Source organism: Cavia porcellus, unplaced genomic scaffold (assembly GCF_034190915.1).
Source record: "Cavia porcellus strain 051 isolate PalLab524CR breed Dunkin Hartley unplaced genomic scaffold, mCavPor4.1 scaffold_3, whole genome shotgun sequence".
NCBI classification, from domain to species: Eukaryota; Metazoa; Chordata; class Mammalia; order Rodentia; family Caviidae; genus Cavia; species Cavia porcellus.
Window position 1 is genome coordinate 86809501 of NW_026947486.1, and position 14646 is coordinate 86824146.

General features: G+C 32.9%; 1 protein-coding gene across 8 annotated transcripts in view; it reads right to left on the reverse strand.

Moving 5' to 3' along the window:
- Tenm1 (teneurin transmembrane protein 1) overlaps window positions 1-14646 on the reverse strand; it is a 757085-nt gene that overhangs the window by 626454 nt on the left and 115985 nt on the right. For 6 of the 8 annotated variants that reach the window (XM_063246384.1, XM_063246382.1, XM_063246379.1 and 3 more), the window contains one exon: window positions 1117-1146. The exons of the other annotated variants lie outside the window; for them this stretch is intronic. The gene's annotated coding sequence lies outside the window, so the exon portion shown is untranslated. The remainder of the gene's footprint in view (window positions 1-1116; window positions 1147-14646) is intronic. 8 annotated transcript variants of the gene reach the window in all.

A 14646-nucleotide genomic window follows, 5' to 3' on the forward strand; every position in this document is an offset into this window, starting at 1 on the left:
CAACAAATTGAACCTGTATTCTTCAAAGCCAAGTAGGAAACACATACAGTTTTTATGTTGAAGCAAGAAAATACTCAGAAATGCTATTCCCTTCGAATGCTAGAATTCTCAGGTTAAAAGAAGGCTGACTTTTCTCTCTTTATTAGAAAGATATGCTGCATATTTAATTTATATTCTTTCTATGCTAAAATCAATTTGATGAGGTTTTAAGAGACAATAAAAGCCAGAATAATATGACATAGATTTATCTATCAGTGGTAGCAATGTAAGAATTGCCATCTACTATAATTAGTCAGTAATTAATAAGAGTACCTGTTGAACTCTTAGACATGAAGATTTGCTTTGTTTTCAACTTTTTACTTCACTTTGAAGCAATTGTAATTCTTGGTAAATGAACTGTTCACACAGGAATAGCGTGAGACCAGGTTTGGAACTGTAGTATTAAATGTTTTAAGGGTTATAATGAAAAGAAAACCTTCAGAATTTTAAGGGTTGAAATTATAAGGCTACACAGGCGAACATTTCAGGTTTGATAGTATCTGACATAGTTCAACATTTTTATACCTTATTTGGTTTTCAACACCCTGAATGGTATGTCATAGTCACATAATAATACTATGTAAAGTTCTCTTTGTTTTTAATTTTATGGGGCAACTTAGGCATTTTCCTTATAATCACATTAAGCAATTACCTTAAAGAGAAGTTTCAGTGAATTTGGTCTGGAATCATGAGGTAAAATTTAATCTGGACACTAAAAAGATACTCATGGAAAACAATTCTCAGTAGGGATTCATGTACTTCTAGTCTTTAAATGCTTCAAATATTTCAGGTTAGACTTTGTGGATAATATTGAGGCACAAAACACAGGAAAATTAGTATGCTGTATGATATTAATCCTGTAAGCATTTCATAATCTATGTGGGCATAAAGACAAATTGTTTTAGAAAAAACCTGATAATTTAGGAGTATACAAAAAGCAATAATCACAAAAAATCCAATTTCTTCAGTTTATAAACTAATTTCTGTGGTCTATGGAGAAATGAGACACATTGATGAAGAAGATATAAAAGCAGTCTAAAACTCAACTGATGATCAGTTAAACAATGACATACTTACTTTGGTGTTATGTTCAATCATAAAGTGTACCTGAAAAAATAAAAACATAATTTCAATTTCCTTGATCTTTTATGTTTATACTATCAAAAATGATAGCACAGATTTCAAATTTCCACATTAGAGAGATCATTTGAAGAAAAATGGGCTTTCACAGCTCGAATCATTTATGAGCATTTTCCACTTTATAATGGTGGTTAAAATTCAAAATAGGAGTTACAGGCAATATTTTTCATCTCTGTGTCTTCTTATTGTCAACACTGGCATTTTCGGTGACATTGTAGGTATGTAGGTAAGAAAATGAGCAGTCATAATTTCCAAAATAAATCATAATATGATAGTGGGCAGAAGGCACTAATGTCTGCCAAGGTTCTTGTCCAGTTTATCACTTCAAGGCCTACCTAGTACATTTCCCTTCATTAATCACTAGTCAAACACTTAATAAGTTCCTTCCAAGTAAAGGTGCATCACTCACCAGACTCTATCATTGCAGGGCTGAGTTGTAGCAGATTATTGCCAGAACAAATTACTGAGATGCTTGACAAATTAGCTTATAATGTTTCATTCTTACATTGTCAGGTAAAATTTAATGGAATTAGGATTGACATCAAAGGCATTTCTGAAAAGGTCCTGATCTTTTCACATCACTTACATTAAGCACTGTAAGAATTTTAAGAAATATTTAAAACTCCAGACAACTTTTTCGAAGATATTTGGAGACACTCCTTCCAATGATCTCACTAAACTTTTGGAAACCTAGAAGGTATGATGTTGACAGGGCTACTTACTTAAATCGTTCATAAGATTGGAAGGCAGTATAGTCAGGGCTTATAAGATTCTGCAAGCAGCCAGAGAAAAGATATCCAGCTGTGTCACCATGTTTTCAGATACATTTCTCCACATCATTTACCGATTTTACCCTACAGACACCCAAGCTGACTACCTTTGGCCTGGCTCCTCATGATGGTTCTTCTAGCCCACCCACTCAGAAACAAAACTTAAAACAATTAATGTTGAGGCACCTGCTGCACCATACCACATTGCATACTACTGTGTAAGCTCTTCCCTACTTGGCCTAAAATGGTTTGAATCAGTACCATTCAGCTTCAGCCAAAATAGATGTACTTCTAAACATGAAAATCCCTTTGCTTTTCCACAGAAACCATTTTTAACTCTATCACTAAGACATCTATTACCCAAGCTTCTTTATTTCTATCTAATTCTCCATAGTACCTGTCAGCTGCATCCTACTAGCCCGTTTCCCATCTCAGATATGAGTCCAACAGAGTTTTTTGTGTCCCGATATCCTCTACTCAGTTCTATAGCAAAGCAAAACAACCTTATTTCTCACTCCAAGTCACTGATCATACTGTTTCTTTGCCCTTCCTTCTTTCCTGTACCATTTCCTTGTCATCTACCCAAATCTTACTCATTATCCATCATTAAAAGTCTAAATCTTTCAAAAGGTCTTCCATGATTGCTTTAATAGTGAAAAAACAACCATTTACTGATAAAATATTACTTAGCCCTTTGAACCTACTGTAACTTTGTTCAGATATAACTGATGTATTACAAAATCTAGACATTTAAAATATATAATTTAACAACTTTTATTTTCCATATTGAGTTTTGCAAACATCATGCATACCAATTTCAGAATATTTGTATCCCCAAATATCCCTTGTTCTCATTTGTAGTTACTCCTTGTTCCTACCCCTCATCCCTGGAAACCACTTGTTTACCTTGTCTCTGTGGGTTTACCTTTTCAGAACACCTCAGATAAATGGGATCTAAACCCTATTTTCCAAATGGCCTCATCATTTAGCAAATTGAGTTAAAGATTCATACATGTGATATCATGTATTAAAACTCCATTGTTTATGGATGAATAACATTCCAATATATGAATACACTGTGTTTTATTTATTCATTTATAGGCTGACGATCATATGCATTGTGACCATGTCTTGACAATGTGAGTAATTGTTATGAATATTTGATTATAAAATTTTGTATGAACACGTTTTTACTATTGTGCACATATATAGGAATGGAATTGTTCTATCCTATAGTAAATATTTTATAATGTAAATTTGTGTAACTTTTTATTACAAATTAAAAAAATATACATATATATATACATGCTATATAACCTTATAATGCACCCATTTAAGACTCTGTGTGTGTGTGTATGCGCGCGCGCGCACACACGCTAACAGAGATTGAATTTTTGCAAGGCAAGCTCTCTAACATCACTATATCCACAAGTCTTTTTATTCTTTGTATTTTTTTAAATTTTATTTTATTCTTTGTATTTTGACATAAAGCCTTACTAATTTTCCCAGACTGGCTTGGAATTTGCAATCTTTCTCTTTCAAGCAGCTGCATATCTGGGAATCCCTGCACACAGTAATCTACTCCTTTAAAATGTAATTAATTCAGTAATTTTTAATATATTTATAGAGTTTTACAAATATTACCAAAATAATTCTTCAAATATTTTTAATACTCCCCAAAGGAGGTGCACATCTCACGACTATTAACTGACAGTTTTCATGTATACCCTACAATTTAGATATTGTATTCCTACTGTGTTTCCCAAAAGTAACACCTAGATGAAAATAATTAGCTTAGGAATCCAAAGATCAACAAGTCCAGCCCCATCACTGTCCCCACGCTTGCTGGCTACTCTGTAAGGCAGTGAGGCAAGGATACGCACACTGAGGCTGCCATTTTTGAGCTCTAGTTTCCTAGGCTGATTATTTTCCAGCTAAGTTTTATTTTTGGAGGAGCTACACAGCTACAGAAGCAAAATCCCAGTTGATCAAACAATATGATTTCTCACTGAGCAGTTTTGTGTTACACCTGAATTTAGACTTGCTCTCTTGATTATAATGTTGAAATATTTGACTCTGTCGTTTCAAATTGAAAAATTTATTAGGGAAAACTTTTGTGTGCTTTTGTGCTTATGTTAACAAATATAGTGACAAACACATTTCTAACAGATGCTTCTTCTAGTGTTTAAAGCTTCATCGTGACAGTCTTTCGTAATGATGTAAATCTCGCTCTGGAAGAGTGGACTCAGACATTTTTCTATGTGCAGAGGCTACTTCTATTGTTATGTGTCTTTAGGAAAATTGTTGCCCATATCTGGGCCTCTGTCTTATAATTTGAAATCTGAGCAATGTGTGGAGAAGAAATATTTTAGCCTTGCTTCCCACTCCTGAATCATCTTCATAATATACTTATTACAATCTTGCAATCATACATCAAGTAACTGCAGCATTCATTTTTGCCTTGCTATTCATGATGCACTTACTAAAAACTCTTAACACATTCACATATTCATATTATTAACCTGAACTAATTTTACCCTCTTGTCGTGAATAAGCATGCAATATCAGTTACTCATCCTGAGATGACTTTGTCATAGGTATTACAATTTTCAAAAAATATTTAGGGTCCTTTCTTAGACTATATCCTATAGCAGTTTTCCTACTTCATCAAGTATATAGTTTGAATTTTTCCTCTTTTGCTAGATTAGCTAGATAATAGTCAAACAGAAATACAATTCACGTACATTAAATGTTATCATATTTCAAAGGTAATGGAGCGTTTTCTCATTAACTAGTAGAAAATGAACAAGAAATTTGATAAGCCATAAAATAATTGAAGGGAATAGAAATTTTTCATAATTTTTATCCAGAGAAACTAGACACAATATTTTGTTTTTAAACAGTATCTTACTTTATATATGATCCTAAAAGTACCTAAAATAGTATGTTACCTTCAAAATATTATTGGATAACATGTTTAAAGTTAATAATAGACCCTATTGCTATGGAATCTTAACTGAATTTTCTAGCTCTAAGAGTTGATTTTTTTTAGCAATTAAGACCTTAGCTCTTAAGTTTCATTAACAGATTTTTTATAGGAATGTAATTATTTGCATGAAGATATGGAAAATGTTTCCTAGTTTGCAAATGATATGCAAATTGGAAGAAAAGCAAAGGCTGAAAGATATGTAATCAAAGTTTTAAAGATACATATGAATCGGGTGACAGAATTAATATAAAGCAAAGTGTATTTTCATGTGAAGAATGCTTTGGACAAAGAAAGTACATACACAGATTCTCCTGCTCCCTGACCTAACGTCATCTCTGCTCTTACCCTTAACTGCTTCCTCCTCCTCTTCAGAATACCCACTCTATAAGAAGAGGAAAATCAGATGTGATCAGGGACACAGCGAATCTCCTGAAATTATTGTCCCCAAGGCAAAATAGAGCTAGGAAATCATTAGTGGCTTAATATTCTGCCATTTCTATGGCTATAAATCAGCTGAAGTAATCCTGTTTATGTCCAAGATACTCATTATAATACATCTGGACTTGAAGCAGAAGTATTGATCATTCTCTTTCAGTTCTGGACCACTGCTTTAGAGTAGTACTTGCTAATTAAAATGTGATAGTTACCTCAAGTGTTGGAACATACAAAAAAAGACAGTGTTTTCAGATGTGGAATATTTATCACTGAAAGAAAAATCAGAAAAGTATTATCATAACTCACACCTATGAAGGAAAGGAGGACGTTCTTGGAGCATAAGAGAGGATGTACAGTGCTAGGTTAGTAGAGTCCAGGAAACTTGGAAATGATTATGTAGTACTGGAGGATGGAGCAGCAGTCTGGCAGGGAAATGGGAGATGATGACATGTTTTAGAAAGCGCTTTAAATGTACATTTAGAATGTCTTTTTGCAGATACATGGGTTCTTAATTCACACAGTTTGTGAGAAGTGGAACTGTTACGTGAATGAAATTCAACTGTTTTAACCAGGAATCCCATCTAAAAAATGTTAAAGGAAGGAGGCAATACAATGTTTGCAATCAGACAGTAATCAGTAGGAATCCTAACTGAGGGACTTGAAACTTGTTTCTAAACCTCTGAGTTTCAACTTCCTAATTCATAGCATTATTGCGAAGAACAAATGCAATAACTTGAAGTGTCTAACATATTCTACCTCATTAAATACTGTTTATTGGTGACACTTTTCCTTAATCATAGCTTCCATTTTTAAAATTTATAATGTACTTCTTAGTACTTTTACCAGTAAGACTAATTCAGAGTGATGATGGAAAACATTACTGAAATAATAAATGGTTGAAAAGAGCACAAAAATGCTCTCATACTTGAAATGTGTTTTTGTACGGCTGTGGAGAATGGCTTACTATGCATCATTAATAAGAATAACCAGTATGTTTGGAATGCTTAGTCAGTATTTATGACTTCTGGTCACAGTTTAATTGTTTTATTGGTATTGATTCATGTTTTACCTAAAACAAATCGATAAGTAAGCACTGTGATCATTCCCATTTTATAGGGAAAAAACTGACGCTGGGAACTCAAATAATAAGTTTGCTAGAGCACAGAGATAATAAATGGCAGTACCAGGACTCAAATTTGTCTCTTATGCTTATGCTTGTAACTACACTGCTTCTCATATCAATCAATCAACCAAATCAATCCATCAATCAAGTGACATGAAATACCTAAAGTGTCTTGACTTGAATAAGAAATGAAGTTAAACAGAACTGAAAGACTGAATAAGATAAAAAGATAATAAATGCAACTAAAATAAGCAAAGTAATCCCAGTGTTTCATTCATAAAAGGGCTGAATCATGGTGAACAAGCAAACAAACAGGCAACACTGTCACCATCAATTTCAGGTTAACTTGCTGAAAAGCAAGCTACGGGAGGCTATTCGGGAGGCCGGATACACTGTCTGTTTCAATCTCCATTTATCAAATTCTTGAGGAAAGAGCATTTTGCAATAAGATACGCTGGTCATATTGGAACAATATATTTGAAAGCCACATTTTATCTCAATAATCAAAATGAAAATCTTGCTGTATATTACAAGTATTTCTGATACAATATACAACTTATATCGAATGATTTTTCATTTTGTTCAAATTTCATTTCTAATGGTTGCTTATGCTCTGCACAAACATTTCTCAGATAAACTTCTTTTAGGTGTTAAAATAGTTTCGTAACAATATTTCTCCATTGTCCTATCCATTCAAACAAGTTACAAAAAATCCCATTATGTGATTTTTCATCGAATTGAGAAAAGAAAATTTTATAAAGAGGAAAATCATAAAAACAAGATATATTGCTCCACAGAGACTTTTCTCAGAAACTTTCCTTGTTCTAGACATCTGTGCACTCCTATCTGTTTCAGGAACACATAGAAGCCAAAAGAAATCATGTGCAGCTTTCTGGTTTCTGTGAATTCATTAAGCATTCCCAAATACTCTCTTTAAATTCGATGTGCAAACGACTACTTGAAGCAGAAATGAAAACTAGGCATGACCATGACTTTCTTGTACTTATTTGAGACTCAAGTTACTGTTTTTTTTTTTTTTTTTTTCCAATCTACTGTATTTTCTACTGTTTTCCAGGCAGGCTTCCTAGCTCCATTCTCCTCAAAGTTTAATGCATGAAAAATAGTATTAACATCACCTGTAGCTTGTTAGAAATTCAGGTTCTCAAGCTCAGCCCCTACACCTATAGCATCAGGATCTGCATTAGAACAAGTTGCCCTGCTCATTTCTCTCCATATTAAAGTTCCAGAAGAACCGTTCTGGAAATGATGGGGTGTCCAATTGAAGAAAATATTTTGTCTCTTAACCTAGAAGAATATATAAAAAGAGCTTGACCAAGAAACCATGAAGAACAAAAAAGGTGAAATCAGTGAAAAATTACAAAATTAAGGAAACTAGACATATTTACAAAAGCATAGACTGCCTGTCCCAAGTTCAGTATCATGCACCAAAGCTTTCTTGATTGACATGGTTTATTTATAAGCTTCAACCCCATTTGTCTCTCCTGAGAGGAAACATAAATCTGATGAAGGTCAATGCTAGCCCAGCTGTGGAAGATTCTCCAACTTTATTGTTATCAGCCGAATTAGTATTATCATAAGATAATATTTGTTTAGTGTTTGCTATATACTAAATAATTATATTACATACTTTCTATACTTTTCTTCTTCATTTTCAGATGGGAAAAGTGGCATTTAGAAAAAATAAACTACATTAAATCACATAGCAAAAGGTATCAAACAGGAGATTCTGAATATCTATCTGACTTTCGAGTTAAGCCAGTTAGCCTCTGTGGTCTTTTCTTTACTCGGGACTCCAGGATTACTTTTCTGCCGCCTCTTTATGTTTTTAAAAGAAATCATTTTCCCACTTGATTCATAACTAACTCCGCAAGGCTTTAGTTTTGTCCCTATGTACTCCAGAGGTATTTAACCTTCCTCCTAAGGGTAGTCCTAGATCTTATCTTCTCTTGCCCCCCCCCCCTTAAGACAATGGTTAATTTCTGTGACCTATCATAGGCTCAACTGGAATATACTGACTTGGTGGTCCTTTGGTTTGAAAAGTTCAGCATTTTAAATTCAGTTTTCTCTATCATACTTTTTGCCCTGGTCCTCTAACCAGCCGTGAACCTTTTCACTCTATAATTTGTGAGGGCAGAAGCTTCATCTGGTTGCTATACTCTCATTGTTTTTGTTTTAAAGAAGAAAAAAAAGTCAAGAATTAAACAAACAATTAAAAAACAACAAAAGCAAAATGACAACAAAAAATAATGGCAATATAGGATTTCAAAAAATATGATAGGAATTTAACAATGATTGTTATATTGCATAATGTTTTCCTCAAAGTAATTGCTCAGGATACCTGATACAGGCATGCAAGATTGATCAAACAATAAAATTTCCATTTGAGCAGTTTCTTTCCTTTTTACTATATATATATTGTAACTTTTAGAACTCATTTATACTTTCAGTTTTTTACACTAGTTAGACAATTTGGTGTTCACAGAAGCTACAGTCACAACTACAGTCCCACTTGGCCACCTTATTTTTGACAAAGAGGCCAAACATGTTCACTGAGAGAAAGACAGCCTTTTTAATAAGTGGTTTTGGAAAAATTGACTTTCCGGTCTAGATATGAAGACAGAAGCACTAAACATACTGGAAAACAAAGTAGGTAGAAAGAAATGTTGAGGACATAGGGGTAGGCCGAGAGTTCATGAACAAAAGTTAATCTGCATGAAGAGTACTTCAAAGAATCAACAACTGGGATCCCATCTCATTAAAACAGTTTTTGCACATCGAAAGAAATCATCAACAGAGTGAAAAGGAAACCTGTAGATTGGGAAAAGATTTTTTTAACTGTCCCTCAGAGAAAGGACTTTTATGTATAAAAAACTGAGCCCCCTCCAATTTAAAAATGCAATTTAAAAATGGGTATCTGAGATGAATACACAATTCTCAGATGAAGAAATACAAAATGCAAACACATATATGGAAAAATGTTCAACATCATTGGTGATTCAAGAAATGCAAATTAAAACTACACTGAGGCATCATCTCACTCCAGAAAGAATGACTATCATCAAGAAATCAACCAATAACAAAAGCTGGCAGGATTGTGGGTAAAAAGTAACCCTTATACATTATGGGTGGGAGTATAGACTGGTACAACCACTGGGGAATCAGTGTGAAAATTTCTCAAAAACTAAGATTAGAGGTTCCATTCAACCTAGCTACTCCTCTTCTGGGAATTTTCCCAGAAGAACTGAAAACATCATACCATAATGATATATGTGCACCCATGTTTATAGCAGCATAATTTGTAATAGCCAAACCTTGGAAACAACCCAAATGCCCATCAACATAGGAATGGATTTTAAAAAATGTATTTTTATATAATGGAATACTACTCAGCCATAAAGAATATATTCTTAAATTTAAAAAAACTGGTATGCAAAACACTTGGTAAAGCCAAAAATACTTTTTAATTAAATGAGGGGCTGTGTACACTTCTTTTGTCCTTGAAATATTCTTTTCTGTTCCTTTTAAACCAAGTGAATATTGTACTGTTTTTCTTTCATAAAACCAAATGTCTCCTGGAGACCTTACAAAGATTCAGTTTCTCATTAAATAAATAGAATCTATTGGCTTATTTGCATCTATGAACAAATATGGTGCTCTAATTTCAGTGAATGCTTAATTCTTCTTTTTAGTTCTGTTTTCATACCTGAATTTCTAAAGTCTAGATTAGATTCTATTTTGTAACCATATCAGTCAAGTCCATTTAATGCTGCAAATACAGGTCCCTGCTCCATTATCCCTGCAGAGGCTCCATGTATCCCTTCATTTCTTTATCTGGGCTTCTACAGTCTGCTCAGGAACATGAAAAAACAACTACCAGTATAAAGTGTGGGAAGGACTTCACACAGTTGATCAACCTCTGTCTGTCTGTCTCTTAAAATGAATGTATCCATATATTCTCTGTTTCTCTCTGTCTCTTAAAACTAATGCATCCATATATTGGGGAAAAAAGACTGTCACCACATGTGACTCAATTTAGGGCTCACCAAGTAAACCACTACAACCATGGTCCTAATGCCCTTTATCACCACAGATTTCAGAAACAGCTCCCTGGAGAAGTTTCTGGCTTGTCATCTTGTCACTAAACTTCACTAGTGGAAGGAAAGGATTCTCAAGTTCATCAGTGCAATCACACACACTTGCTTTTCTTATGATATATTCTCAGCTGTTTTACCTGGGTATGAAAACAGGGTTCCAAACAATATAGCAGAAGGGTCGTAGCTCACAAAGTTCACAGGTATCTTTTCAATACATTTCCATCTCCCTTTGTCTCAAGCTTCTCTTCTATTCTCACCTATTTATATCCTCCTGATGTGCATGCACCAGATTTCTTTATATACTGCCTAGCTACAGGGTGCTTTTGTCATATTGCATCTATCCACCCATTGAGCTAGCCAGTAAATAAATTATTTTGAGCACTAATATATGCTGGAAACTACTCTATGTACTAAAGTTGGAGAAGTGGATAGTTTGATCTCTAAGTGACTTACTTAAGGTTCTACGGAAAACTAATTCTTCTGTATAATACATATGTAGAATGGAAGGTCAGATAATAGTCTGTCTCTCTGGTAGTATTAGCTTTTAAAATAAAGCATTGTTTCTTAAAAAACAGTATTTCCTTTAGAAATTGATCATCTCTCCAGCACATAACACATAATTGTAATACCGATAACAGCTAGCATTTTAAGTCTAATATATCCCAGCAATGAAGTATTCTGTAAGTTTCATCTCTTAATGCATAACAAGTAAAGCTGTGACAGGTAAGTCATTTGTTGAAAGCCTCTCCACTAACTAGTAGCAGAGACGTAGTCTAATCTCAAGACCCATACTCATTCTATTGTTTATGATAAATTAAGGTGAGGATTACTTCCATGCAGCAATTTTGAATGGCTGAGGGTTAGGACCTAAATGCCACATCCTCCATCATAGTAGGAAGACAGCCAGTGAAGGATCAGTTAGAAATATGGTTTAACAATCAGGAGACAATATTAATCTAAAAGTCAAGAGGAAAGATTTCAGAAAAGTTCATGAACAACCTTTGGATATGCCAACTTGGACGTGGAGCCTGAGTTTTTTTGTGGGACACATTTTCAGAGCTTTTTCAGGGTTGGCTCTCTTAAGCAAGTGGTAAATATAATTTGAGACTGACAAAAATCCCAAATCTTTCTCAAGCTAAAAAAACTGCTGGAAACCTGGGAATAGTGATTGTTAAGAGTTTTGCAAGTTTGAAGATAAAGGTCAGTGGTGCAGTGCCTGCCCTACACGAGTAAGGCACTGAATTCAATCTCTAGCATTGTCGGAAAAAAAAAAAAAAGAATATGAGAAAATCTATGATGTAACATTGATTCAAATACAAATTCTGTGAGATTACCTAGTCATTTAACAATTGAAATTTTGTATGAAATATGATTATACAAATGCTGGCACATTAATATATCATAGTAGATATATCATAGTTTCAGCAATTCCATTTTGCTGTTAGATTTTTTTATAGTTGTTAGATTTGCTTTCATCATTAACAATCATAATGATATTTTGCATAAGGACATTTATCTATATCATGATTATTTCTTCTTTATTTAGGAATTGTGGGTTAAAGTTTAATAGATTTGAAGGCACTATTTTACATATTTCTATTTATTTTGTGGAAAGATTATAATAATTGACACTTCTCTAAAAGTATGACTGTGATACTATATCACATTACCTTCAAAAAGAGCAATTAATTTCTAATATCTTTGAATATGACTGTCAAAATATTTTATTTAGTTTGTGCCTTTAAATGCTTATTTCCATATGAACTTCTTCCCATCTTACTTTTCACATTTGCTATTTTTCAGGAATGTTCTTTTTCTTATTGATTTATAAGGAATATTTATATATTATAGACACTACATTTTAGTTACATGCACTCACATTTTTACTCTTTATGATTTGCTTTCTTATTTTGCTAATGACATTTTCTGAGTAAGAGAAAGTATTAGGTGGCATAAATTACATTACATTTAACATATTTTTCTTTTGTGATATTTTCCATGTGCATATGGTTAGAAAATATTTTTTCATCTTACAATCAATCATATAGTTAACTGTATTTGTATCATGAAATTTAAAACTTTTAATTCTTAAAAGATTAAAAATTTGCCAAGGAACATAGTGAATTATAGGTATAACCTAAAATTTCATGGTTTTTCCCATCTCCTTTACAATCATTTTTTGAGAGTAGTTAAGGAATTCTTTCCCTTAAAAAAAGAATTCTTTTCCTTACTGTCCATCACATTTTATCAAAACACACAATTATTTTTCAAGATAATCTGGTTTGTTTTCTTCAGCTCTCCATTCTTTCAACTTTGTCACATTAGTAATCACTTGTTTAGTAAATGTTTTCAGCACATAATGAGCACATGTACATGCACATGATACATCTCAATTCTTTGTTGGTATCCTTTTCCCCTCCTCTCCTTCCATTCTTTCTTCCCTCCCAATTAAAAAAATCTCTTATTATAACTTTTCTAGTCAGCACTACTAGATATTTCAGAAATGTATTTTGACTATTTGACTGTTTATTTTTCCAAAATTAATGTAAGAAGCATTGTTTCAAAAGATAACAACATTTGTGTCAAATATAGATGATGAATACAAATTAATGCCCAATGTCATCTACCTGGAAACTATAAGGTTTATAGTTTATAACAGATACTTGTTTAAAAAGATTTGAATATGTAAGTCAAGAACAGTGTATATCTCAATTTATTCATATTATATTTTATGTTATTTAAGGAAACGATGTTTAAGAAAGTCTTATATAATGCTGTAATTGAGCCTATATAAAAAATATTTACTCTTTTAATTTTGTCTATAATTTTTCCACATTGAAAAGATTTTACTGCTTATCACTGGCACATTAGCAGAAAAGTACCGCATAATACCTAGTGACTACATTAACACAGTATTAAAAGAAGAAAAAAGAAACAATTATTGTTTCTTCCACTGGAAGTTGCCTGTGATAGAATCAAAGAGTTATGAAAGTACACATTACCAATCAAACTTGAAGCATTTAAAACCATGTTTTCATTCAGAAATCATCATTCTCAGATTTGAGAGAAAGTACTTTCAAAACTGAGGAAGAAAGAAAGCAACTATCACACAAGTTAAAGTACCTGGGACAAACACTGATTCTGATTACATTGTAGAAAGAACATTTAAGGCTTCAGTTGCACTTGGCAAATCTAAATTCCAAAATAAATTTTGTAGGGGTCATTACATGACCTTGGAAAACAAGTACATAACGAAAGTACTGATAGATCTTGTGAGAGAAAACTATAAATCCGTGAGCACTTCTAATGTCACCCTTTTGTAAAGTAACAGATGTTTGTATGCATAGTCAAAATATGTGAGCCGGTAACATTTTTAATCAATGTCTTATTTATCATAGCTAATACCAATTGTTTTACATTACTTTAGGTAACATCTTAGAATATACTCAACATAGCCTTTCTAAACTTTAAAAGTATGATATATTTTATGTAGAAAACATAAAATATTTCTAAAATATTTTAATTTTCTTTTAATTTTTCAATAATTTTAACTGATGCCTATACTACCTGTTTGTGAGAATGTCAGTTACATTCTTCTAGAGCCACGTGCTGATTTAATAAATCTAAAATCCATTTAATCTTGGTAAACTTATGAAAGTCATCAGAAACAAATTTCAGTTTTGTACTGTAGACAACAGTTAAATCTGGAGGCTAATCAACATAAAGCATGAGAATAATTTATCCACAATCTGAAGTCATAACTGAGAGATTAGTAAAGGCATGTGTTCACATTAGCTTTCTATATCATTGGTCCATTTTGTCTAGTTATTTGTACTTTTCTAGCAGCTTCTATGAAGAACATTGAGATTTAAAGCAAGTGAATACTCAACCACTTTATCTTTGATAAAGGGACCAAACATGTTCCCTGGAAGAACGACAGTCTCTTTAATAAATGGTGTTGAAAAAACTGGCTCTCCATATGCCGAAAACTAAAACTAGACCCATGCCTATCACCGTGTACTAAAATAAAATCTA